This window comes from Portunus trituberculatus, chromosome 39 (assembly GCF_017591435.1).
Source record: "Portunus trituberculatus isolate SZX2019 chromosome 39, ASM1759143v1, whole genome shotgun sequence".
Lineage (NCBI taxonomy): Eukaryota > Metazoa > Arthropoda > Malacostraca > Decapoda > Portunidae > Portunus > Portunus trituberculatus.
Genome location: NC_059293.1, coordinates 12923910 through 12949061, shown reverse-complemented (window position 1 = coordinate 12949061; position 25152 = coordinate 12923910). Strand labels below are relative to the sequence as shown.

The following is a 25152-nucleotide window of genomic DNA, read 5'->3' as shown; positions in this document are numbered from 1 at the left end:
TCTTGTGTATAAAGTTAGGAACGTAGAAGAGCAGCACCTAACAAGAACTGTCTTATCCCTTAGGGGCATGGGTGGGGCTTCCTTACGTACTGGTAGACACGCAGACACGCAGACGAAAGCCATTACCCCCCCAGTCCTCTCTCTCTCTCTCTCTCTCTCTCTCTCTCTCTCTCTACTAGTCAGACAAGCCGATAAAAGCGATTACCCTTAGTTCTCTCTCTCTCTCTCTCTCTCTCTCTCTCTCTCTCTGGTATGACAATAATGGTGACGTCACAGTTACTTCACCATGACGCCATCAAATCAACATAAACAAGTGGCGAATCACCATGACAACCACACAAGGAGAAGCAGGGGAAGGAGGAGGAGGAGGAGGAAGAGGAGGAGGAGGAGGAAAAGGAGGAAGAGGAGGAGGAGAAGTGACTATAATCCAGTCAAAGCTCGCATCTTCCACGAATCTACCAAGACTGTAGCCTGCAGGTTCAAAAGAAAGCCTTGATTTATGAAACAAAAGAGAGAGAGAGAGAGAGAGAGAGAGAGAGAGAGAGAGAGAGAGAGAGAGAGAGAGAGAGAGAGAGTCACGTAACCTTCCAGGAACCTAGTGTAATTCAGTTCTTGGTAATGCAGTGTTGCCACTCTCCACCCGCCCACCACTACTACCACCGCCACAAACAATCCTTCCCACACCGGCTAGGAGAGACAAGTGCTGCAGTCTCTCCCTCTCTCACAACACAAGGGAGAGAGGTGTACGTAAATGTGAGGGTTAAGTGAAGAAGTGGTAGTGGGGAGAGCCTGAAGAGGATGAGGCGATGTTTTGTCAATCAGGCTCCGTGCACAGAGTTTATGGATCTGCTTGGATTCTTGGAACAGTGGTTATTGTGGGGATCGCTGACCTATGCAAACAGATGAATACACGCAAATCCATCCGGCCAAGTATAAAGGGCACGGATGTTTTAGGAAGGTGTGCGTGTGTGTGTGGATGTATATATAACTCCACACCACAGAAAGGAATTAAGAATATGTAAGATGTGTGCAAGTTCTCTCTCTCTCTCTCTCTCTCTCTCTCTCTCTCTCTCTCTCTCTCTCTCTTCTTCTTCTTCTTTGTGTTTAGCATGTGTCGATGTTTTGTTTTGTTCGTCTGCATTTGTGTATGTAGTGTACGTATGTGTGCGTCTCTCTCTCTCTCTCTCTCTCTCTCTCTCTCTCTCTCTCTCTCTCTCAAGTCGTCGTTGAAGGAAAAAAGTGACCCAAAACAAAGAGAGGAAAAAAAACATAAAAAGAGAAAGACTGGGGAGGAGGAGCAGGAGGAGGAGGAGGAGGAGGAGGAGGAGGAGGAGGAGGAGGAGGAGGTTACAAGAACCACTCTAGGAACTTTCAATTCGCGCTTCTAGGAATCATTAACAGGGAACTCTGCGGGCGAGCTACATCGCGGCCCCTCGCTGTTGTGTTGCCTGGGTTGCTTTGTCTGGCCTCCTACTTGTGCTGCATCCCTGGTGTTGCGCTCCTTTGTCCCGTGGTGCGGTGTGCTGCTGTATGTTGCGGCGATGCATCTCTCCCTTGTGCTGATGTGTTGTGCTGCCTAATCTTTTCAACTTCTGTCTTTTTAGTTTGTTTTCCATTAGTGCTATGGTATTTTATCTCTTGTGTTGTGTTGTGCTCTCCTGTTCTGCTGTTGTGTTGTAGTAGTGTTGTGCTGGTGCGTTGCATTATCCCTATTTGTCTGTTTTGTTACTTCAAACTGTTGTGTACTACCATAGCCTGCATCTCTATGTGTTGTGTTGCATTACTCTTGTGCTGTTAACCCTATTTGTGTGGCTTTTAGCTGCTTTGAGATTTGCTTAACTCCTTTAGACGGCATCTGATCTTGTGTTGCCCCTCGCTGCAATCTGCGTTTCGTTTTCCCACTCTTACCAGGTGTTCTGTCAGACTGCAGCCGTCATCCTTTGTGTTTCTCAGCAGGGACGTGTATTTTTCAGTCCCTCCTCCGCGTCCGGCTCCCTCGTATCCCGTTTTCTCTCGGCGGAGGCAAAACATCACATCACTGAGCACCAGAACGCGAGGCTTTACCGTGAATCCCGCTGTGAGTGGCGGACTTCCCTGGTTCAAGTGGCGTAAGGTGACGTGGTTGCGGTGGTGGAGATAGTGGTGGTAATGGTGGTGGTGTCCGTGAACCGTTCCGCCACCAGAGCGTAACCATAACAGCGGGAAAGCAGGGCGCGGCGGTGACTTCCTAATGCAGCATCCCGCCAAGAGACAGAGTTAGCATCGCACAGTAGGGTTCAAGTTTGGTTCAGCTGCTCCTTCTTTTGTCTCGCCTCAAGATCTCTTGGCTGCAGGCGACGCGACAGGCTAGTGGTAAAGGGAGGGTGTTGCCCGTTCCCACTTTCCACTATGTACAGTTGTCCAAAGAGGTGATGTCATGTTCCGTAAAATGTTGTACACGAGGAACGAGTAACAGGCCACTTCGTCCATCTACCGTATACGATTCTTTCTTTGGTCTTCGAATAATAATACTTGTTTACTAATGAATAATATACTTGTTTAGATTAGGTGACATGATATTAACCGGACTTAGTAATGTCATTGTTCCAGGCAAATATATAATAATTCATGTCAGTTTCTATCATTTTAGTTTCGTTATTGTTTCAGCATTCCGTACATCTTTAAACACGCCTTTATTGTATACTTTCAAATGATTATACGTGCTTCTCGCTTCATAACTGCACATAACTTTAGTGTTAAAGTCATTTCCCAACATTTATAGCATGTTTACAAATCATTTCATCATTTCAAATCATTATATATACTTGTACTAGGTTGACCAATCACAGCAGCGAACATTTTTACAGCACACACCTTTCTGGGAACCGATGTTGTTATTCATTTCTCTCTTTTTTGTTCAGACTTTTTCCTTGATAAGAATGACAGTGTTTCCCAGAACCACAATTCAACCGTCGGCATACTGACACACCCGACCTCCGCTGTGCAGCCTCGACCAGAAAGAGAGAGAGAGAGAGAGAGAGAGAGAGAGAGAGAGAGAGAGAGAGAGAGAGAGAGAGAGAGAGAGAGAGAGAGAGAGAGAGAGAGAGAGAGAGAGAGAGAGAGAGAGAGAGAGAGAGAGAGAGAGAGAGAGAGAGAGAGAGAGAGAGAGAACAGCACCAACAATATACACTCGGCTTCACATCTCCCTTCGATAAAGGTTCAGTTACGTAAATACTCCATCACTTACAAAAGAAAGCACGCTGGACAACCCCGCCCTCGTCCTGCACTTCTCCCAGCCAAGAGCGGCATGGAGTGAGGCGGTCAGCGGGCACTCCCTCCCCCATGCCGACCACCATTCACCGCTGCAGAGCTATTCGCGGGAAATTCCTGAGGCGTGCAGGCGGGACATCGAACCCTGGACAGAACCCTCCCGCTTAGCACGCCGTCAGAAGCCAGCAAGTGCAAGCCTGTTAGTGTTAAATCTGGACGAAACGAGGGCTTGTATTTTGAAACGCATTGTTGGCCCATTAAACGATTTCTAAAGGCGGTAAACATGAATAACAGGATTTTCATGGTTGTTTTCTTCAGTGGCTTGTAAGGAATACTAATTAAACTATTACTGGAAAAATGAGAACGCCTTTTGAAAACAGAAATTTTCATTACATTCTCCTAGTTGAAACGTTCCATGACACAATTCCTCGATTTTATCTATTAATTGTAGTACGACACGTTAATTCATATCATTGCATAAAATTTTAGAGATCAAGAGTAACATTACAGGCACTGCAAGGCCCCTCACTTCTTTAGCTATCAGTGGTCTTTCTCAAAACCTTTAAACTTGCCCGACCATCAACTCTGGTGGTGAGAATCTAAAGCAATGTAAGAATTAACCTTTTCACTGCTGTATGCAACTATTCACAACACACACAAAAAAAAACAATGTATAGTGTCCTTTTAAGCTTCTACAAGAAAATTAAGGCAAAAAAAATCTTCAGGAATTTTCAGCTAATATAACATTTGTAGATCGTTGCAAAACAAGGAAAGACTACAGTAAAATGAGCAAAGTAGCAATGAAAGGGTTAAGGATTAAGTATGTTTAGTGTTTTCTACCGGTAGTCTGACATTGCATCATATCGTATAACCAGGCAAGATTAGCGCACGCCTTCCCTCTCCGGTGGATACAGAGTTACAGGCACCTCCACCCAGCGAGTCACAGTTCCCAGAATGTGGCCAGTGAGTCAGGTGGAGCGTGACGGAGTACACGAGTCGTTGCCGGAGTGAGCAGCGGTCCACAATACCAGGATGCAGCCGGAGAAAGCAAGAAAAGAACTCAAGGATGAAAAAGGATGGTGGTTAAATCCTTATTACCTTATTCCAGATATCCGGTTAAGCGCAAAGGAACGGAATGGAAGGACAAACAGTATCGGATATCTATGTTGGTTCTTACGTGACTGTGGGATTCTCAACTTTAGCTTCAGAGATGAAAAGGACAAAAGTTAAAATCCTTATTACTCTTTTCAAAAATCCTGTCTTACAGAAGGAAGAAAATGAAGAAAAACAAAAGAGTAGTGAATGGTCATTACGAGTTACAAGATTTTGTGATACGCTACTCCATTGACTCAAATGAAAAGTAGTGTTAATAATTATCTTATATCTATTCATATGCAAATACTTTTCAATAGCAGGATGAATACAAATCACAAATCAAAATCATATTCTGCCAACAGTTATGTGCCATTAGTAACCCGAGTACAGTAGTGTAACCAAACACCCTTGGAAAGATGTGAGGATCCGTTGTTATTTGTTATTCTTGGTAAAACCTGATGAATGTGACGAAACCAAAACGTATCTCGACTGCATAACTTTAGTGACCGCACTTGGGTTAGACTTTTCCGTCTTTCTCCTCCTCCTCCTCCTCCTCCTCCTCTAAGACTGCATTGTATGACCAAATAAGGCTTTCCAAAACTTTCTTCACTCATCTTTTTCAGCTGCACGTCTACTTCAGACCGTACAAAATGAAACGTAATAGTTAATCTCTCCATTCAAAAGTTCTTTCGTCAACCCGTTCAGGCACACATTTTAAAAACTACCCAGAGGAATGAAAAAAAAAGTCGTTCTCAGCTCTCAGATGTATCTTACAACTTTTTTTTTACATCGTACATCAGCTTCAGGGCTCGTATTTGGAAAAACTTCGGATTTTCATAGGAACGAATGCTACAGAGGTAATTCGTTGAGTTCTCATATCGGTTCTTCCATTTTAAAGTAATATGGGGTCCTTATCAACAGAATCATGAAAATTCCTTGAAAATCTTGCTGAAACTAGTTATAAATGCCCCGAATCGTTTAAAAATGCAGTTCAATGTTGAAAAGAACTGGCTACACAAAATTAACGGCATCCATTGAGTATTCAGAAAGTTCACATACACATCTCCGTGGATAAAAGAATTTTGTCCTGGAAACGCTACCCCACCTTGGAGCTTCAGATAAGTATAAGAGTGAACTGAGTAAAGAGCCAGACATCAAGAACCGCCTGACACTACACGGTAAAAGCAGGTAGCAATGTAAAAGAGACTGAAAAGTAGAAACTGTTGGCGATCAATGTAGGTTCAAAGATGTGTTAGATATCAAAGGTTAGACAGAAACGCGGGAAGGTGAGAGATGAAAAGTTGTAACAATAATAGTCGGAAAAAGGCTGTACTATAGGAAAAAGTGCGTGTTTTTTCTTAGTTTTCTTTATTTTGTGGTGTCTTTTTTTTTCCAAGAATGCTATATATGGGGGAAAGAGTGTGAGCGTTGATGGAGGAACGATGCACAGTTCTTTGTTAGAGGAAAGAGATGATTCCCCAATATGACAAACGTGTGTTAAGAGTAACGTTGTGTTCGGTATCAAGTAATTCAAATGAGATACTAGTTGTACGAAGACACTTGAATATTATTTGAGAAACGAAGAGTCCATAAGAGCATTTTGAAGATTGGGATGGCATGAGAGAGAGAGAGAGAGAGAGAGAGAGAGAGAGAGAGAGAGAGAGAGAGAGAGAGAGAGAGAGGTTGTTAAGAATAATGAAAATAATCATAATAAAAGTAAAGTCTATTTAAGTGAGAGACTAGTGTGGTAAATTTAGCTTTCAATTGAAGACAGAGAACCTTCACTCCCTCACTCTCCCTGATTGTGTCCTCTAGTGATGCCGAAAGAGAGAGAGAGAGAGAGAGAGAGAGAGAGAGAGAGAGAGAGAGAGAGAGAGAGAGAGAGAGAGAGAGACGCACACCACACCTTTTATTCAAGACCTCACAAATCAACTCCAAATCACTGGACGACGACAAATGAACGGATGCAAAAAAAAAAAAAGCCACCATCAGTACTTAAAAAAAGAAAAAAGAAAAAAATGTCAATAAAATTTGCCAAGCTTCAAAATTAAGATTAATATCGCTGCTTAATGAATGTAATTCTGTTGAAGTAACACATCAATTATCCAAATTCAGGAACACAAAAAAAATGCGAAGCAAATGTTGCAATGCACACCAGCTACTAAGATGACAAAATGGAAAAAAAGAAAGAAAAAACAAATGGAAGAAAAAAGGTATCCGAGAACGAGTTTTGTTTTCAGGAAAATTATTCTAGCAATAATGTGTTTTTATAACCGTTTTATAGCTAAAACTGGTTAAGAGTACACAAATTCATAAGGGGAAAAAAGGAGCGCACTAAAAAGAAGACAGAGTTCCAGTCAAATTTCCTTTAGCCAAAGAATTTCAAGAGAAAGTTACACTAGAGAAAAAGAGAGATATGGGGTGAATTTCATGTGGGAAGAAGAGTAAAAAGTAGGTTCAATATCACAAGATATGAACAGCCACTTCCAATCAGAGTATTAACAAGAAATTGTAAAATCTATTTTTTTCCTGGTTTTTTTTTTTTTTTTTTTATTCCTTTCTTTCTTGCAGACACTTATAAGGACTCCATACATTGGTTTTAATGTGAATTGCTGTATATGACAGTGGAAGAAATCTTTAAAGCCTCAACAACTCCCACCAAACAATGCATATGAACGTTAAATTAACTGTCCGAGTATTATTATGATGACGAGGAGTTCAAGAGTAAGGGATATGCGCTGGGTAACACGTGTGAAGAGGCTCGCGGGCAGTGACTCGTGTTTGAGAACTTGCTAGTACAAAACTGGCTTGGGTTCGAATAGCGGCCATTGACACCCAACCCAACACAATTTAACTCTTGCTTTGTAGTGGGACACCTTACTTGCATCAGTGATACATCTCAAAGAAGATAAGTCCCTGGGATTTGGTCTGCATATCGGATTCTTGACACAAATGAATACAAAGGAAGGGCAAATAGCGGCAGACCAATTGACACTTCGTGATTTGCATGCGATTTAATGTTGTAAAAATTTACCGATATCTAAATATGCTCTACACAAGGATGGCCACATGTAGGCCTGATGGTTTGTTGTGGCTTCCCTTGTTTTAGTGGTGCTCTTAAATAACTATATGGACCATGAATGCGTATCTCTATTACCACGTGAATATTCTTATTCGATGAAATCATTTGTAATTTCTCTCGATCTATTTAACAAACTATTCATTTTTTCCTTTACTCATGATTAGTTAAGGCCCACGCGAACCTTGATCATAACTCCCGTCAGTTGGTCACTTTTCTAACTACTCTGACGATCCTGCAACAATGGTTCCGGGATCAAAACCTTGCAGCAAACAACATGCCAGCCATGTTTCATATGACCTGATGTGAGTGACGCTATGAGCAGGATACAAGCCTTCATCCTCTCCAGCAGCCTCAGTAAATACAGTACACACTCCTATATCAGTAATAACCTTTCAGAAACATTTTCATAGTCTCTGGTTGGTAACTGAAATACTAATAAATTCAAATACAATGCACGAGATCTAAAACGATAAGCGGGGAGGGAGACGACTAGCACTGCAGGAAGCTGAAAAAGTGGCAATCATACACGACACTTACGTCTGGTGAATGAATAATGGTACAAAAATGATGAGTTGTGAATTCACACTGTTAAATTGAAGTAATCAGCATGAAAGTGAAAAAAAAAAATAATAATAAAACCATCTTGACCAACCTTTAAAGTTGTAACACTGGAAATATGAGGATTCTTGCTTGTGAGTGAATGCAAAAAGTAAATAAAAAAAAAAGGCTAATACATATACACTATAAAATGCAAGTATTTTTAGACGGAAATGTGAACCACAAGACAGATTATTATATTGAAAAGATACAATTACATAATACGAACCTTATCTCAGAAAAAAAAATAGCACAACAAATATGATGAAGAATAAAGATGAATAAATACAATGCATGAGTGAAAACCGTAAAAGTATAGATGGCTGAAATGAATAAGAGCACTTGAGTTATACGATCAACACCCGTTAGAGGATTAAATAAACTAACAAATAAAGAAAAAGAAAAAGAAAAATATAAAATGTATATAAAAAATTAAATAAATCAAATAAAACACACATGACCTAACTGAAAATCACAAAAAAAAGAAAAGAAAAGAGAAAAAAAAAGTACAGCATTCCTTGAACCCACAATTCCTGAAGTCATCTCTTATAGAAAGTTGCCAAGAGTCACCACACTGCCTCGCCACACAGTCACGACCCGCTGCTGGCTGACTGACCGGCTGGACACTGCAAACCTCACATCATTTTCATTCGAGGATTTTCATAATTGTTGGCTTTACTTATCTAACAATAAGTTTTGACATTAATTCTTATATTTCAAGCAATTACGCTACTGAGTTCATAAGTAATAATTACCGGTCTCAATCTAGCGAGATGGTTATATGCTCTTAATGTTGCATTTTTTTTTTCTTCTTCCTTTTCTGGAGGCTGCACAAGTAACACATCAGTTTCGCCGAGCTCACAAAACAAGTTTTACAAGTGTCTTCCAAGTATCAAGTAGCAAATGCTTTCAAAACTGTTGGAAAACTCATATAACCTAATCATATACCTATAGTTGTTTATTATGCATATCTATGTCTTTATCATTGAAGCAAACAGTCATAGAAGTTAGAAGGTTTCGTTAGAACAACTGTCTTTTAAATATCTAGTATTTGAAAATGGTTGTAATATAGTTAAAAAAAAAAATCATACACCTATACTGTTTCATTACAAATATTCCGATTTATGAGTTTACTGATCATTTAATCAAAGAAGTAAAAAAGAAATTCCCCAGACAGCTTCCAGAAGTCCCAAAAGTGTCCACAAACCATCTACTTGAAAATACTCGTAAAATAGTTGGAGAAATCATATATTTATACTGTTTCACTACGTATATTCCGATTTATGATTTTATTAATCATTTAATCAACTAAAGAGCTCTAACACATTTCGCCGGACAGTTCTCAGTAAAACTGACTTCAGAACAACTACCAACAAATACTTTAGGAATAGTTGAGAACACAACAATATTTCTAGCATTTCATTGTGCATATTCTTATTTACAAATTTCTCTTGTAGGAGTTAGGAAAGTAAAGGCCAGCTGCTCCTTCTTCCTTTGAATATAGAACATGATAGAGCTTATAACGGGCAAATTAAATCCACCGAGACTCAAAGTGAAAGGTACAAAGTCGATTATCTTGTGTTGTGTCAATGTTCATTTGTTTGTTCTTCCCTTCACCAAGTAAGATTAATTTATTATAGATAGACACCAATCAAGTAAATGAAGTATGTAATCTTGTAACTAAAGTGTAAAGTACGATATCGCATTATATTACGGACTCTCAATGTTCATGTGTCCATTGCATCCTGCTTACTTTCTTTTTTCTTTTCTTCTTTTTAGCTGTGAAACCTTCTTTCTTTCAAACATAGATGCGAGTGTAGTCTCCACGAATCTCTCTCTCTCTCTCTCTCTCTCTCTCTTGTAATGTATAGTAATGATCTTCCCAGTACACCCCTATTACTAAAATGAAAGGTACCCGACCATATTATTGCAACTGTGTGTGTAAAACAAGACCTATTTTTTCAGTTTCCATTTTTTTCCTTGCATTAGCATTAAGTATAATATCAGAGGTAAAGTTCCAATAATCTCCCCTGACCTGATGTGGCATAGATAATTCGTTTCCAATCTCCCTAATGCTATAATAAACATACGCACACTGATCAACTGGAGTCCATTTTGCTGAACGTAATGTACACACAAACACGTCAATTACACGAGTATACGCTGCGCTAGTTTACGTCAAGTTTACCTGCTGCATTTTTCAATGGGCACTGCTGGAACAAGAAACAGTTAGTGGTGGGAACGGTAATCTTGTTCATCACAGATATTTCGAAGTTTAGGTGTGTTTTGAATGTGGCCATGTTACGACTACAACTACTACTACTACTACTACTGCTATACTACTGCTGTTGCTACTGCCGGTGTTTCTACTAATTTTCTCTTTATGTATGAAGAGCGCTGAAGAAGGACAAAAAAAAAAAAAATGCATAAAAAAAAGGTTCACTGAAGTTGCCAGATTCTAAACAACACAGATAAGAATGACCTAAAATTACTACTACTACTACTTCTATTACTACATCTATTACTACAACAACAACAACTACTACTACTACTACCACCACCACTTCGTTATGTGCTACTGGGACAAGAAACATTCACACGAGGAAAGGTAGATTGACCCGTATAAATGTCTACAACTACTACCGCTACTACTACTATAAAAAACCACCGCAACCAGTTTTTTTTTCTTTTTATCATCTGCTACCGCTCTTCGGAAATTATAGACATGGGAAGGTAAATTTCAGCTTGAGTACAGGTGAGTATCATGGTATCAGGTGCGTATTGGCATCTAACGTGGGTGAAGGCAGATATTTGGCCATGGTAAGGCTGCAGGCGAGCGTGAGGGAGAGAAGGCAAGGGTGTGCTGGGGATGTAGGTCACTGAGGTTGTGGTGATCAATGGTCTTACACACACACACACACACACACACACACACACACACACACACACACACACACACACAGAGAGAGAGAGAGAGAGAGAGAGAGAGAGAGAGAGAGAGAGAGAGAGAGAGACATACACGATGGAAGTAAGAATAAATGCACTGTATTGTATTATGTATTGTCTCTCTCTCTCTCTCTCTCTCTCTCTCTCTCTCTCTCTCTCTCTCACATCTTGCAATATGATTCATCGATTGCAGCAAGAAAATGCACGAATTTCTTAAATAAAACTAAACTAAATTAGGAAATAACTGAATAAACACAAATCGAAACTCTCTCTCTCTCTCTCTCTCTCTCTCTCTCTCTCTCTCTCTCTCTCTCTCTCAATACACAGCACCAGTACTACAAACACCCAGCCCACGAATTTAATGAGCAGCCCACGCACGATACTTCTCCGCACTTTAATTAAGGTCGTATTTAGACAGAAGTTTTGATGGTGTGCGTGTAGACTGTAGATGGTGGTGGAAAGCGAAAGGCGGGGATTGGGTGATGGGTGGGGATGGCGTAGCGGGCAGCAGGTGTACATAGCCTATGAAGTACAGTAGTTCCGGCGACTGGCTACTGGCCCTGTGTGTGTGTGTGTGTGTGTGTGTGTGTGTGTGTGTGTGTGTGTGTGTGTGTGTGTGTGTGTGTGTGTGTGTTTGTTTCACTGCTATGTAGGTTAACTCCCTTCCCCTCTCTTTCCCTCCCCCACCAAATGCCGCATCACGTGTATCAATATTCAGTAGTATTAATGATCGTGTTTCTCCCTCAATTTTTGGAAAGACGGAGAGAGAGAGAGAGAGAGAGAGAGAGAGAGAGAGAGAGAGAGAGAGAGAGAGAGAGAGAGAGAGAGAGAGAGAGAGAGAGAGAGAGAGAGAGAGAGAGAGAGAGAGAGAGAGGGAGAATCTTTATTTGTCTCTTGATTGACATGATACATAATTTGTACAATGAATACTGATAGTGATAAGGAGAGAGAGAGAGAGAGAGAGAGAGAGAGAGAGAGAGAGAGAGAGAGAGAGAGAGAGAGAGAGAGAGAGAGATTCTTTTAGCAATATCAAAATTCACCTATGTTCCTTTTAATGCATATACACACTATCAGTCTGCCATTCATACTAATATCTGATCAGTATTCATGTATGTATTACAGTCCAGTCTTAACGAAAACGAACAAAAATTTCAAAAGATAAAAGGAAAAAACGAAGTAATCAAATGTTCGATTAACCTTTGTTCTTTTCATAAGCCGCGAGCTTTTTTGCCCTTTTAATGTTTGGATGGCGTGGGAGAGCGAGAAAACAAAGGAAATCTGTCAGTCCACTCCACTATTCCAGGCAGGGAAGGTCAAGTTATGGAAGTGCTGGACTGGCATGGAAAGAAAGACTAATAGAGGGGAGAGCACATCTGGAAGAAAAAAAGTGTACTCGGTGCTCAGTGAAATGAAAAACCGTCGATCCACTCTATAATCTAACGGCATGTATAGTCACACAGCACTGGTATATAGAGAGAAAGACTGTTAGGAGAAAATACATCGAAAAAAAATTATCAACAATAAAAGCTTTCAGTGTTTAGATATCCAAGAATGTGAAAAATATATATATGTAGACGTTGTAGGAATCTGTCTATTTGATCATTTCTCAACGGAATAATACAACAAGAGTACAGAAAGAAAGGACCGGATGAGGGAGACAACACAGGAAAATAGCTAGAATAAACGTTGAGAATGACGCAGAGATAAGACACCAAGGGATAGGAAAAGAAAAACGAACCCAATAAAATAAGCGCATGTAAAGTATTAGCACTGATACGAAGAACAAGAACAGGATAGAAGACCACTCCAGGCAAGTTCGTAGAATTGATACTAGTGAAGTTCAGCAGCAAGACCGTAGAAAATATATATACCTAGTAAGTAAAATAAAATGTGGAACAGCTGTAGGAGAGAAGATGAGGAAACAGAGAGAACATGTGGTATTTTGATCTCACACCACTGCATATCTCATCTGTCACTAAGAGAAGTAATGAGGAGAGGAGAAAAAAAGAGGTAAGAAGAGAGAAGAAAGATGAACGGAGACAGAAATAATAATTCAGTAGCAGTTAGCAGACAGCCAGTAGGAGACACGAGGCCGAAACATGACGAGATAAGAGTCGAGAGTGGAGCTTGAAAGATAGTGGTCTAGAAGTATTGAAGGAGTAAATGGATGTTTGTGTAATGTTTTGTTTGTTATGAAGATTTAGTACATAATTATTGTATTTAAATTACACCTGACCTGTGACACACTAATTCAAGGAAAGAGTCCCCTGTATATTAAGTTAGGTTAGGTTACTTTAGGTTAGATTTATGTAATTATAGAATATGTTTGCTTTTGGTAACTGATGTGAAACTGATAACATGTTTTTATTCATTATTTTCCTTTTTACAGAACATCAACAGTGCTCACTGAATATTATCTGTGTTTATGAATTTGATATTGCTTGTGTTCCTCAACGATGAGTGCATTAAATATCGATTATGTTGAAGAGATATGACGCGACACAAAGTCATTTTGAAGTAACTGACGACGAATGCAAGGAAGAGAATTCTGAATTGTATTGATATGTAATTTATTAATAGTTTAATCAAAATATAAAAATGTTTGAGAGTTTTCATTGCCTTGATATACGAATCCATGCAGCAGATGAAAACAACGGAGAAAAGGAAGAGAGAAAATATAGAACAGAAAAATTAGAGCAGAAGGAAATAGGAAGAGAACGGAAGAAAAAAAGAGAAGAAAAAGGAAGACAGAAAAAGACTCGGGCGGGGGGGGGGGATGCGTACAATGCGCGGCGCAGAAATGAGAGGCAAAGCAAGCACGTAGGCAGAAGTGGCAAGCAATCAGGATACCAAGAAGAGGCAAGTGAGATGAAGCGCGCGCATGAGAGAGAGAGAGAGAGAGAGAGAGAGAGAGAGAGAGAGAGAGAGAGAGAGAGAGAGAGAGAGAGAGAGATGAACATAAGAGTGCACTTAACCTAACACCCTCGCTTTCACTTCAGCTAACAATGCACACACAAATGAACGCAACCCTTTCTAACAGTAAAGGATAATGAAATTTCAAAAGCTCACTCATTTTCTCAGGTAACTCGCCAGGCAAGGTCAATAACAGGTGTTGTATTCAGGGAGTTGGAACGAGACCAGCTATCTCTGTTCGTAATCTTCATGATGAGCCGCTTTTATCAATCAGTAACTCACTTCACAGCGTTCTAACCAGTCTGGAACCTGCACCAGTATCCAGAAGTATACTGGCGATATATGAACCTGATATTGTAAGATCTCAGTCGCTATAGTCAAGTGCAGAGCTTATTTGAAACCACAACACACTGCTACACTTCGTTCTCCCTATCTGGAGGGAGCCACCCAGGTATAGTATTAGTAATAGAAAATTATGGTATAAAAAGTAAGATACATGTTAAGAAGCTCATGTCCCGCACGGAGAACACTGAGGTACTATATATTAAAAACTCGTAAAGGTGGTTCCACCTTGCTGATCATTGTACTAAGTGGAAGGGAAAAACTTTGCTTGTAAGAGGTAAGGCTCATTTTACTCAACCACCTCTGCCGAGAAGAACCTCGTCGCGTGGAAAATCTCAGCACTTATTCACAGACTGGTGAGGGTCAATGCACCTCACACACCGCATGAAGTGAAGGTTTGCCTGATAAATATGTCCCTAAGGCTCATAATATTTAGTAACCCATTCTCCGAAGAGCCAAGTCTGGTAGAAAAATTGTGGCACTTATTTACACACTCGTAAGGATCATTGTACCCTGCAGATTGTGAGAAGGGAGAATATCTGCTTGATTATCTGACCCTTCAGCTAGGTAAGTACAGGGCGTCAGCTGTTATTTTCAAGCTGTCGAGCGCATGAGTCATCCGGCAGCGCGGACTCTCCACGCTCCGGGGCACGAGGAGAGACGCACTGCTAACCTCCAAGGCTGTGCCGCGAGGGCCTTGTCCCCAATACTCCACAGGGAAGAATCATTAAGAAGTACAAAACAATATGAGCTCCAATAATACAAGTCTTCGACTGAAACGCAATAAAAGTGTGAAAGTGTGACACTGAAACGCGATAAAACGTTAAAACCACCAATCCCATCAACAACACAGCAGTGATAATATTGTCCTCAACGGCAGTTCCGCAATTATACAAAGCCTACTGTGTATTAATTACAATGCATCCTTCATCTGTTTCAATGGTTTACCTGTAATAATGAGGTTTGTGTTACAATCTCCGGCGCATACAGTTCTGATGTAGGAAATATATATACACTAATCCAGACACTCATTGTCTATACACTAACACTGGAGCTCCGAGGCCATTCGTCACACCGCTTACATTAAGTGGAAACTCACCGTTTATCTCGTAATACCATTAAGAATACACTACCTACATTATACAAGTGAAATACGTACGCATATTCTGCGATCCTCCAATATTACCAATAGTTATGATTATAATAGCAATGGAATACTGCCAACCAAGAGGAACAATGTTATCAGCGGGTCAAGCACCACAACTCAGCGCGTCAGCCAGCATTTATTTACCTACGTGACGCCACGGCGGGAAGGCGGCCTTGGCCAAGGAAGTCTGGGAGTGTAGGCCTGAGCTTCTATTGTACAGGCGACCACAGTATCAACCACGTAACTCATGCTTCCTCTGGTGGACGACCTTGTCTAGGCTTAGAGATGATGACGTCATGAGCAGATAGAGTAGCTGACCCTGGCTCTTCTCGCGCGATGCTCATGCAGGATTTCTACACTGGCTTGTCGATGTGCCCTTGTATTCATGAGCTCCTACATGCCGGAAGGGAATCATTGAATCATTGACGCATACCATGAGTCAATGAGTCTACATTTACTACAAACAAATAGATACGAGGATCATTCGCATGGAGCCACTGTCACGTTGCCTGGAGGCCAAACACTTCCTAGTAACGTACGTAAGAGTGTGAATGAGACAAAGTGAACGAGACATGCATAATTCATTTCGTCCTGGAAGCATGATGTAAAAAAGTACGCAAGTAATTCGTATTGTCGCCAGCATCGCAGCCACTGACGCAGCCATCGGGATCGCAAAGTGGCGTTCCCTGCAGCAAGCGTCACGTGCTTAGCTAAGGGGGAAGGGGGAAAGCAGTGTACATTACGTCACGCCCGCCACTCTGGCCCCCATTGACGTGGGCTGCCTCTGTGCTAACGTGCCAGACTCACCACTTATCTATCGCCAGTTTAGACCAGCCACTTGATACATCGCTACTCAAACAACTGAAAGAAGACCACTGATAGGATACTACGTGTACATACGCACATATTACCACGCTACTGTTATGCTTTGCCATTGAAGTTCACTCGCCTCCCCCGCAAGTCAGTGCAAACTCCCAACGTTATTCGATAAATGATACGAAGGAAAAATATTATTGAAACTTTCCTCTCCCCTCCTCCCGTCTTCCCGTCACTTGAACCCACGTTATGAAAGGTTCCACGAAGAAACATTAAGTATGATATTGCTGCTGTTTGTCTTACACACATCCCCAGCAAGACTCAAAGGCATTATGGATGTGTGTGTGTGTGTGTGTGTGTGTGTGTGTGTGTGTGTGTGTGTGTGTGTGTGTGTGTGTGTGTGTGTGTGTGTGTGTGTGTGTGTGTGTGTGTGTGTGTGTGTGTGTGTGTGTGTGTGTGTGTGTTTTTGAGCGAGCGCGCTTCCTGTTCGTATTGCACACACGAACGAGAGAGAGAGAGAGAGAGAGAGAGAGAGAGAGAGAGAGAGAGAGAGAGAGAGAGAGAGAGAGAGATAATACAAATAAAAATAAACCATGACGCAGCGTACAAACGTGTAATGGTTTTTGAAAATGGAACACACACAATGGTGCCATAATCCCCTGCCATCACGCCACAGCCACTGACAGACACCAGGTGAATCGCACACACACACACGACTGGTGGTGGTGGTGACCTGTTGCACGTGTGTGTGTGTGTGTGTGTGTGTGTGTGTGTGTGTGTGTGTGTGTGTGTGTGTAACTGACATATGCATCACGACATCCAGCAACAATAACCAGACACGTATATAAACATTCCATTTCCCTTTAAAAAAATCATGCTCTCTCTCTCTCTCTCTCTCTCTCTCTCTCTCTCTGAAACACACACACACACACACACACACACACAAACATTCTGCGAACAGCTTGTGAAGGTAGTACTTGGAAATTTGAATCGCTCAATACTCTTTCACACTGTCCTTTACACCACCTTCACCATTTCCAGCCCAGCCACCATCGCAGCGCAGCCTATAGCCACTGTCCCCACTGTTTCCCCAAGCACTATCCCTCCCCGGGTCAAGAATTCATCAATAACAATCCAGTATCTTAACTACGAGTGCTCGTGAGGACATCTACTTTGGTGATTCTGCGTGATGGAGGTCGCGGTTATGGCAGACGGAAAAGCCGGCGTGGTTAGCGCGTAGAGAGGACGTCCAACGGTTCTTTTCGCAATGTATCCTGTCCCCGGGGTCCTCTTGGTTCTCTTCGCAGCAGGATTCCTCGGTCGGTGGTTCGCTTCATGCTATGGTTATCTTACGGTTCACTCCACATCAATCTAGCGGTGGTTTTCTTAATCTTCGCTGGTTCTTTGCATATCCAATGGTTCTTTCACCCTATATATGTTGACTGTTTCTCCTAGCATCACAGGAATCTTACCGCTCTCCTAACACCATGGATTTATCTTGGTTCTCTTCACATCGTTACGTAACTTTCAGCGGTTATACTTACACTAGAACCTTTACACGATGCTCGCCATAGAAATTCGTGGTTTATACATATCGCAACTTTCCAGTAGTTCATTGGATACTATAAACTTTCAGCTGTTCTCTTTTCACTATTCTGCGGCTCTACGGATACCTCAACTTTCAACTTTCAAACAGTTCTGTCAACATCACAAACTCCCACCAGTTCTTCACACTACAGTATTTTGACTTTCTCCATTCACCATAACCCTCCAACTCTTCTTCCCATACAACACTGCAAAGAAGTTTCTCTTAACACAGCAACAAGCCTGTCGTTCTGTTCACGTCCTGGCAAAGTGACGCCACTCTTGCCACTGATCTCTCTAACCCGGTTCCTGGGATGCCCGCAGGACGCTGCTTTTACACGAAATACTGGGAGAGTGGGGCGTGCTGATCGAGGGGGAAAAAACGCCACCACTGGGCACTGCATTCACTGACTCTTGGTGTGTATGTGTGTGTGTGTAAGAATATAATAGATGGTTTATTGAGGTTGCAGCAGAGGTTGAAAGTATTAATATCAAAAGGTTCTTAGTTTTTACAGAGTGGAAATGTGGCTACGGTAACAATGAATATGTAGAGAAATTAAATGAGCTTGGTGTGTGGTTCGTATGTCTGCGTGTTGAACCTATCGCAGAACCACACGTCATATATTCTTGTTTGTGTTGTCTGCCGGGACGAACCTTCCAACCCTGACCCAAGTTTGCAAACCGACCATCCAAGTTTTCAAGAACAAAATAGTGAATTTTTGTACGTATACGAGTGCGGTCCAGCCTCCCAAACATTAAATCTCGAAACTTGCAGATCAACCAAATGTATGTACGCAGATAAATCAAAATGTATGCGCGGTTAATGTGTGACCTTATATCACTCGGTTCATTACAGGCTTGCATATCGACCATCCATGGATTCAAGTATAAAGCTGCGGGTCTTTTTCCTAGACGCCCTCAGACCAACCACACAAGGCTAGGGGGAAAAAAAACGTGGGCTATGTATATGAAAGTGTAGTCCGACCAGCTAAGCTTTCAAGAACAACACCTACATGAACTACAGGCCTAAGACACTGAAAAATTATAATATACAAAGTTTTTTTTCACTTTTACAAACATCTCCAGATTGAAAGGTGAGGTTTACAAAGATTAGGCAAATTTACGAACAGAGGTGATAGATGGAAATAAACAAATGTCGTTTTATAGAGAGACTGCGGCGGGTACCCTTACTGGTAGCCACTGAGAGTCGTCTTGCAGCTTCCCTTGTCTTCATGTGTTCTTGCATGTGACTTGACGGCCTTCAAAGACTGGACATGCAAGCCTTTTACTAAGAACAGCAGATTCCGAGGAATGCAACAATTAGCATTATTTTCCAAGAATGCGTAGATTTGCATATGTTTATAAGCTCCAAACAGGACTGATGGCCATCATACAGTTCATAATAAAAATGAGAAAATGCTTAGTTGACAATATAAAGTTTGATAAGTAATGGACATAGTTATCTCCAAATTGGGCATAGTGACTCTTGCTATTTTTCTCGAGGTCTTAAGTTGCACGTTTCTTTGGGTTAATGGTGCAAGGTGTGATCTCTCGTTACCCTAGCCAGCGGGATAAGGCCCTGTTGTAGTGCCAGGACTCACTTTCAAACTCTACGGGTACAGGTAACAGTAAGGGGTATGAAAGGCAAGGGGTCGAACAAATCATTGCATTTCAAACCCGTATCAGAACCAGACCTAATTGAAATCATGATGGTAATGTTTGTCTACTTATCTTCCTACAGACACATGCACACTTTACATGACCCTTTCTTAAGACATAAGAGGAAAGATTAAGTACCTTGAAAATCTGCCTATAGAAAAGTAATAAACCGTGAACAGACGACTGAGTTCCACAAGGAGTTTCCCAGTGCTAAAACAATAAAGTTCTTTATCTCGAATCTAGACTATAGCAGAGGCTGAATATTCTAGTATTTCTTTTTTTTATCCTTGTTCTCTGCTTGAACGTTGCTACAAAACCTGTATGTCCACTTTACTAGGTTCATTAAATCCTACTTACTATGCAAATAAGGTGCAAATCTTAACTCTACATAGATTTACTGAGCAGCATTTGCACTGTCGACACCTCAACCTCAAAAGTACCATTTTTCTAATTTGTTTTGCTATTGGATAGTTGTACTTAATATCTCTGAATCTGATATCTGGGTTTTTCTATATTGATTTATTCATTCTTGGAGGCCTTGCACCTTGCGTCTCTGAGCCTCTAACAATCTTTATCTTTACTCTCTCTCTCTCTCTCTCTCTCTCTCTCTCTCTCTCTCTCTCTCTCTCTCTACTTACTTTGCTAAGATTTACATTATTTTATCTTGCCAAAACACATAAAATTTGTTACCTATTGATGATTTACTTCACACAAACAAGAAAGGATGCCTACTGATTAGTACTACAAGGCGATTACATTAATAGAAAGCACTAGTCTGGTATACAACAAACTACTTTTTATACCCACTTACTTTATTAACAGACTTGCACTACTTTCCTCTCCAAAACTGACAAAATCTGTTATACATAGTTATTCACTTAACTTCACAAACAGCAAAGGAGGTCTGCTGGTTAGTACAAGGTGATCATATCAAATGGAGAACACTTATCTGATGTAGAAAAAAAGATAATAAATCACTGAGAGAACTAATAAATCAAAGAATATCAAGTAAGCAAGGAGAGTTTGAGGATAATTGAGTTGACTTATCTTAAAGAAATTGATGTTAGAGAGAGAGAGAGAGAGAGAGAGAGAGAGAGAGAGAGAGAGAGAGAGAGAGAGAGAGAGAGAGAGAGAGAGAGAGAGAGTGGAAAAATATGAAAAAAAAAATCGTAAATGCAGTCTCAAATGAATTCTTAAGCAAAACATAGTGCTATTTCCACACTTAATACCGAGAAAGCAATGAATGTAAGTATGTCAGTGAGAATATCACGTATGCGGAGAGAGAGAGAGAGAGAGAGAGAGAGAGAGAGAGAGAGAGAGAGAGAGAGAGAGAGAGAGAGAGAGAGAGAGAGAGAGAGAGAGAGTAATGGAGATGGCTGATCATAATGCAATTCCAAACAAGGACAACAGCACAGGATGGAGCAGTTTTTACATTTGATACCTGGAAATGAATGATTCTGTATGTCAGTAAGAATGTTCGTAAGTTACTGGGATCGCTGATTCTTAATGCTATCCCGAACAAAATCAACATTAAATAATACTTGGGGATTTTTTAAAGTAGTTAATATCAGGAAATGTATGACCCTTAGCATAAGAATGTTTCACGTAGGTAGAGAAGGTTTGAAAGTAATTGACATAGCTGATTTGAATTCGATTTTAATGTCATCCAGAACAAAATCAACAACAGATAGAGGAGTTTTGACACTTAATACCTGGAAATGTATGACCCTTAGTATTAGAATAGTTCACGTAGGTACAGAAGATTTTAAAGTAATTGACATAGTTGATTTGAACGTGATTTTAATATCATTCAATACAAGGACACCTAATAAATAACACTTGGCAAAGAATGAAACAGGTTTTATACTTAATACCTGGAAATGCACGACCATGTATACAAGATCTCACACTGATTTTAATGCCAACCCAAACAAGAACAGCAGTAACTCATGGCAAAGGGGTGACGCAGTTTTTACACTTGATAACTGGAAATATGTGACTCTCTATGCCCATAAGAATACCTCACGTAGACAGGGAGCGCTGAAAAGTCAAAGAGACAGCTGATTCTAATGCGATGTGACTACCTTTCCAAACAAGGACGACAACAAATAACTGTCGCAAAGTATGACGTAGTTTCACACATGATACCAGGAATTGCAGATATAGACCAGCATACATAATGTCCAGGGACGTGTTATGTTTCCTTATTGTGTGTTCTGTATTCTTAAATGCTTCGTCCCCTCATCTATTTTCAAAGGACATAAACGATTACTCATGTTGTCTTGGTGTGCACCTACAACTACCACCAAAATCACAAAAAATCTTTAAAATAATAATAACTTTCACTGTAGCTGGCAAAATGTAAAATATTGAAATCCTTGTTAACTGTGTATCATTAAAATCATTAAAATACCTTTGAAAACTCTTAATAACTTTGAATGAAGTCGGAAAAAGGCATGGTAATGAATGGTCAAATGATTACGAGTCCTTGTTAACTAGGTACCGCTGAATTCATTAAAATGTCATTGAAAATCATAAATGACTCTCACTGGAGCCTGGAAAAGGTAAGAGATGGGAAGACCAAATGTTCAGGCATACGTTCTTTCCCAGCGTGTTAAACAGAGTACGAGCAGGAACGAATTGAGAACAGAGAGCTGGGAATCCCTGTCCCGAAACTGTATATTATGTGAGTACACTCTTCTCACGAATAAGAAAAAGGAAAAAAAAAAAACGAAAGAAATAGACGCAGTTTATGTTCTTTGCAGCATGTGTACATTTTGTTATTTGTCTTAACGAACGAAGAAAAGAAAAGATAGAAGTATTCGTTACCGTATTTTTTTTCTTTTTGGTATGTAAGAAAGAAAATTTTAGGAAAGAATTTTCCCAATATCTCTCCTGTCGTCATATTTTCTACTTGGATTCTTAGCCGATTGTCATGCCACATAGAAGCATGGCCAAGGTAAATGAAAATGTACATATATATATATACGTAGAGAGAGAGAGAGAGAGAGAGAGAGAGAGAGAGAGAGAGAGAGAGAGAGAGAGAGAGAGAGAGAGAGAGAGAGAGGAAAAACTCATGCGAAACTAGATGGCATAAAAAAAAACATCCATTTACTTCATGACGCAAGTAAAACGAAGCTGAATGGTCAGACATGGGCAATAAACACCACCTAAAGTATTTGAGACAAACAGGAGTAGCTGATATTACGGAAAGCAAGTGCTACGACCTTCGCTCTAGTATGAGTTTAACCCCTTCAGTAAGAAGACGCGTTTTCATATGCATTCTGGTTACTATTTAGCGATTTTTTACGGCTTCAGAAACTTAAGTGGGGATTCAAATAGTGAAGACTCTGGCCATTAATCTTCTGACCACCATAGATTTATCATAATGTAAATAAAATCATCTAATCGCACCAAAAATTATGATAAAAATACGTCCCAGTACTGAAGGGATTAACAACGGTAACAAATATAGTGTGTGCAACGCTACTCTGCCCACGGAGACAAAAAATATGGTTTGAATTATCTATCCATTTAACATATCCTTGCCTTTCATTCCTCACAAAAAGATAGAAAGAAAAGATATTAGCGGAAAAAAGAAAATACTAAAATAGAAAAGGAGAAAGGCGTCAAATTCTTCTTACTAATAATACAGCAAAACATATAAGGCAGCTTGAGAGAGAGAGAGAGAGAGAGAGAGAGAGAGAGAGAGAGAGAGAGAGAGAGAGAGACTGACTGATCATAAATACGTCGCATCCTTACCAAGAACTTACTTTTTCTTCTTCCTCTCTCTCTCTCTCTGTCGATCGTTCTCTTCTGGTCTTACAGCCTCGCATGGGTGGTGGTGGAAGGAGTGTCTAGAGCAGGGTAACCTGGATTAAGTCCCCCCCAACATACTCCCCCCTCCCTTCCTCTACCCTTTAATCATCTGCAACTTGACTCTTGGTGGCATAACTTTAAGAAATCTTTAATACGCCAGCACGATTGCTCCCTCAGCCATGTCACGTGATGCAGAATATGGTGCGAATCATATCCACATCCCACCATATCTATAACTTACATATCGAACTGGGTATCCATTGCACGAACATACATTACCCTTTACCAGGGACAAATTGTCAGGACTTCCACAAATAATTCGTATCCTGCATCTACGGCAATGAGAAATATTAAGTGAAAACTCATCTGAACGTTAATCATGCATGTAACTTTTATGGGAACAATTATATATATAGCTTAAACGCGAGAGTGAGTGCAGGCAGACTGACAGAAAGCAGTACAGGCCACAGGAAAGTCTGAAATCAGGCTGTAGTGATCTCTTCTCTCCACATTGTAAAGCATAAAGAATCATGCATCGAGAGTCCTTAGCGGATGGACCAGTTTTCCTAAAAAGTTCTCAAGGGCGGGACCACAGCAAGGTGTACTGAGGTGTGTGCCTTCCAGCAGGTGGAACGCGGAGAGCAGCTTCCCTCCCCGCCTCCGCCGCCGCTAGTCACAAGCCGGACGATCATTTGTGAAACATTTCGTTCATTCATCCCGTAGCCTGACGCGGTGAATGAAATACTCAGGGGATGCGTTCGAACGGAACAAATGTTTACGTATGTTTACCCCTTACTTTACACTTCAAAATTAAAAGTTCAGGCGGGAACATACAAGTTGCTTTAAATCTGGCTGTTGAAAGCTATGTAGGTCGCGGCCTTGTCTGATCTTTTCCTCGGGTGGCTGATGCGGTCTGAATCACATTCCCAGAACAGCCTCTTCTTGGTAGCATTTTCCCACCTCCCGCCCCTCTGCTGTACAAGCCACACACCCACACACCCTCCTGCACCCACACACCACACCACAATGGAAATACGGGCTTCATATCGCCTCGTATTTATAGAAGACCTTCATTATCTGTGCACATCAGCCTGGTTTGCAGCTACGCTAGTGTTTAGTTGACTAACCTTAGTGACTTGACACCTGCAACCATGTCCACGATTATCATCTTGACCGCTGGTTCACTCTCATAGCGTGAGATGCATCACACTTGTCACTATTTCCTCAGAAACAAGTAGGAAGGACCGTGATCTAGTTTCGTGTCATCCTAAAAAGCCTTCACAGACTCCAGATTTCAAGAAGTCTCGGCCAAAATCAGGGCAAAAAAGGCTTAGGATGGTTTAATGGTCCTTCTCAGTGTTCAGGATATATCTACGACTATTGGATGTCGACTGTGTCCCAGTGATGGTCTGCAAATACAAAGAGAAGACACACGATAGAAACACGGCGAGATAAATAAACGCACACCCTCCCCAGGCCACGTTCGCCAGAACACTGGCCGCCGCACTCGCAGCCCGCCGCGTGTACGCTCATCCCCAGCTTGTCTCCCTCCCTTCTTCGCGGGAATGCCATACATACGTATAATCCCGAACATTATTCACTTTATACAACTCCGTCACGTTATTCTATCAAGCTTCGTCCTTCATGGATACTTAAAAAAGTGGTGATGTAAAGCTCCTGGCCCTACAGACTTTTTTTTCTTCATTTCTGTGATGGATATCTATCACGAGAGCGAAAGTCCCTCAGCGAAGGATGAAGCCCTCGGAAGGAGAAACGACCTCATAGCTTCCGTGTAGTTATTCATGCAGCAAGTCGCTAGTTACTAATTTTAGCTGTATATACATACACTTATAACGTGATTCATGTTTACTTGCATTCATGAACTGTTGGAAGGTAAAGGGGA

At 41.0% G+C, this 25152-nt stretch overlaps 1 protein-coding gene across 1 annotated transcript in view; it reads right to left on the bottom strand.

The window, feature by feature from the left end:
* The window catches only part of LOC123515497 (suppressor of cytokine signaling 2-like), a 46526-nt gene extending 21764 nt beyond the window's left edge, over positions 1-24762 (bottom strand). The window contains exon 1 of the mRNA XM_045274111.1: positions 24377-24762. The gene's annotated coding sequence lies outside the window, so the exon portion shown is untranslated. The remainder of the gene's footprint in view (positions 1-24376) is intronic.
* Positions 24763-25152: the final 390 nt, after the last annotated feature.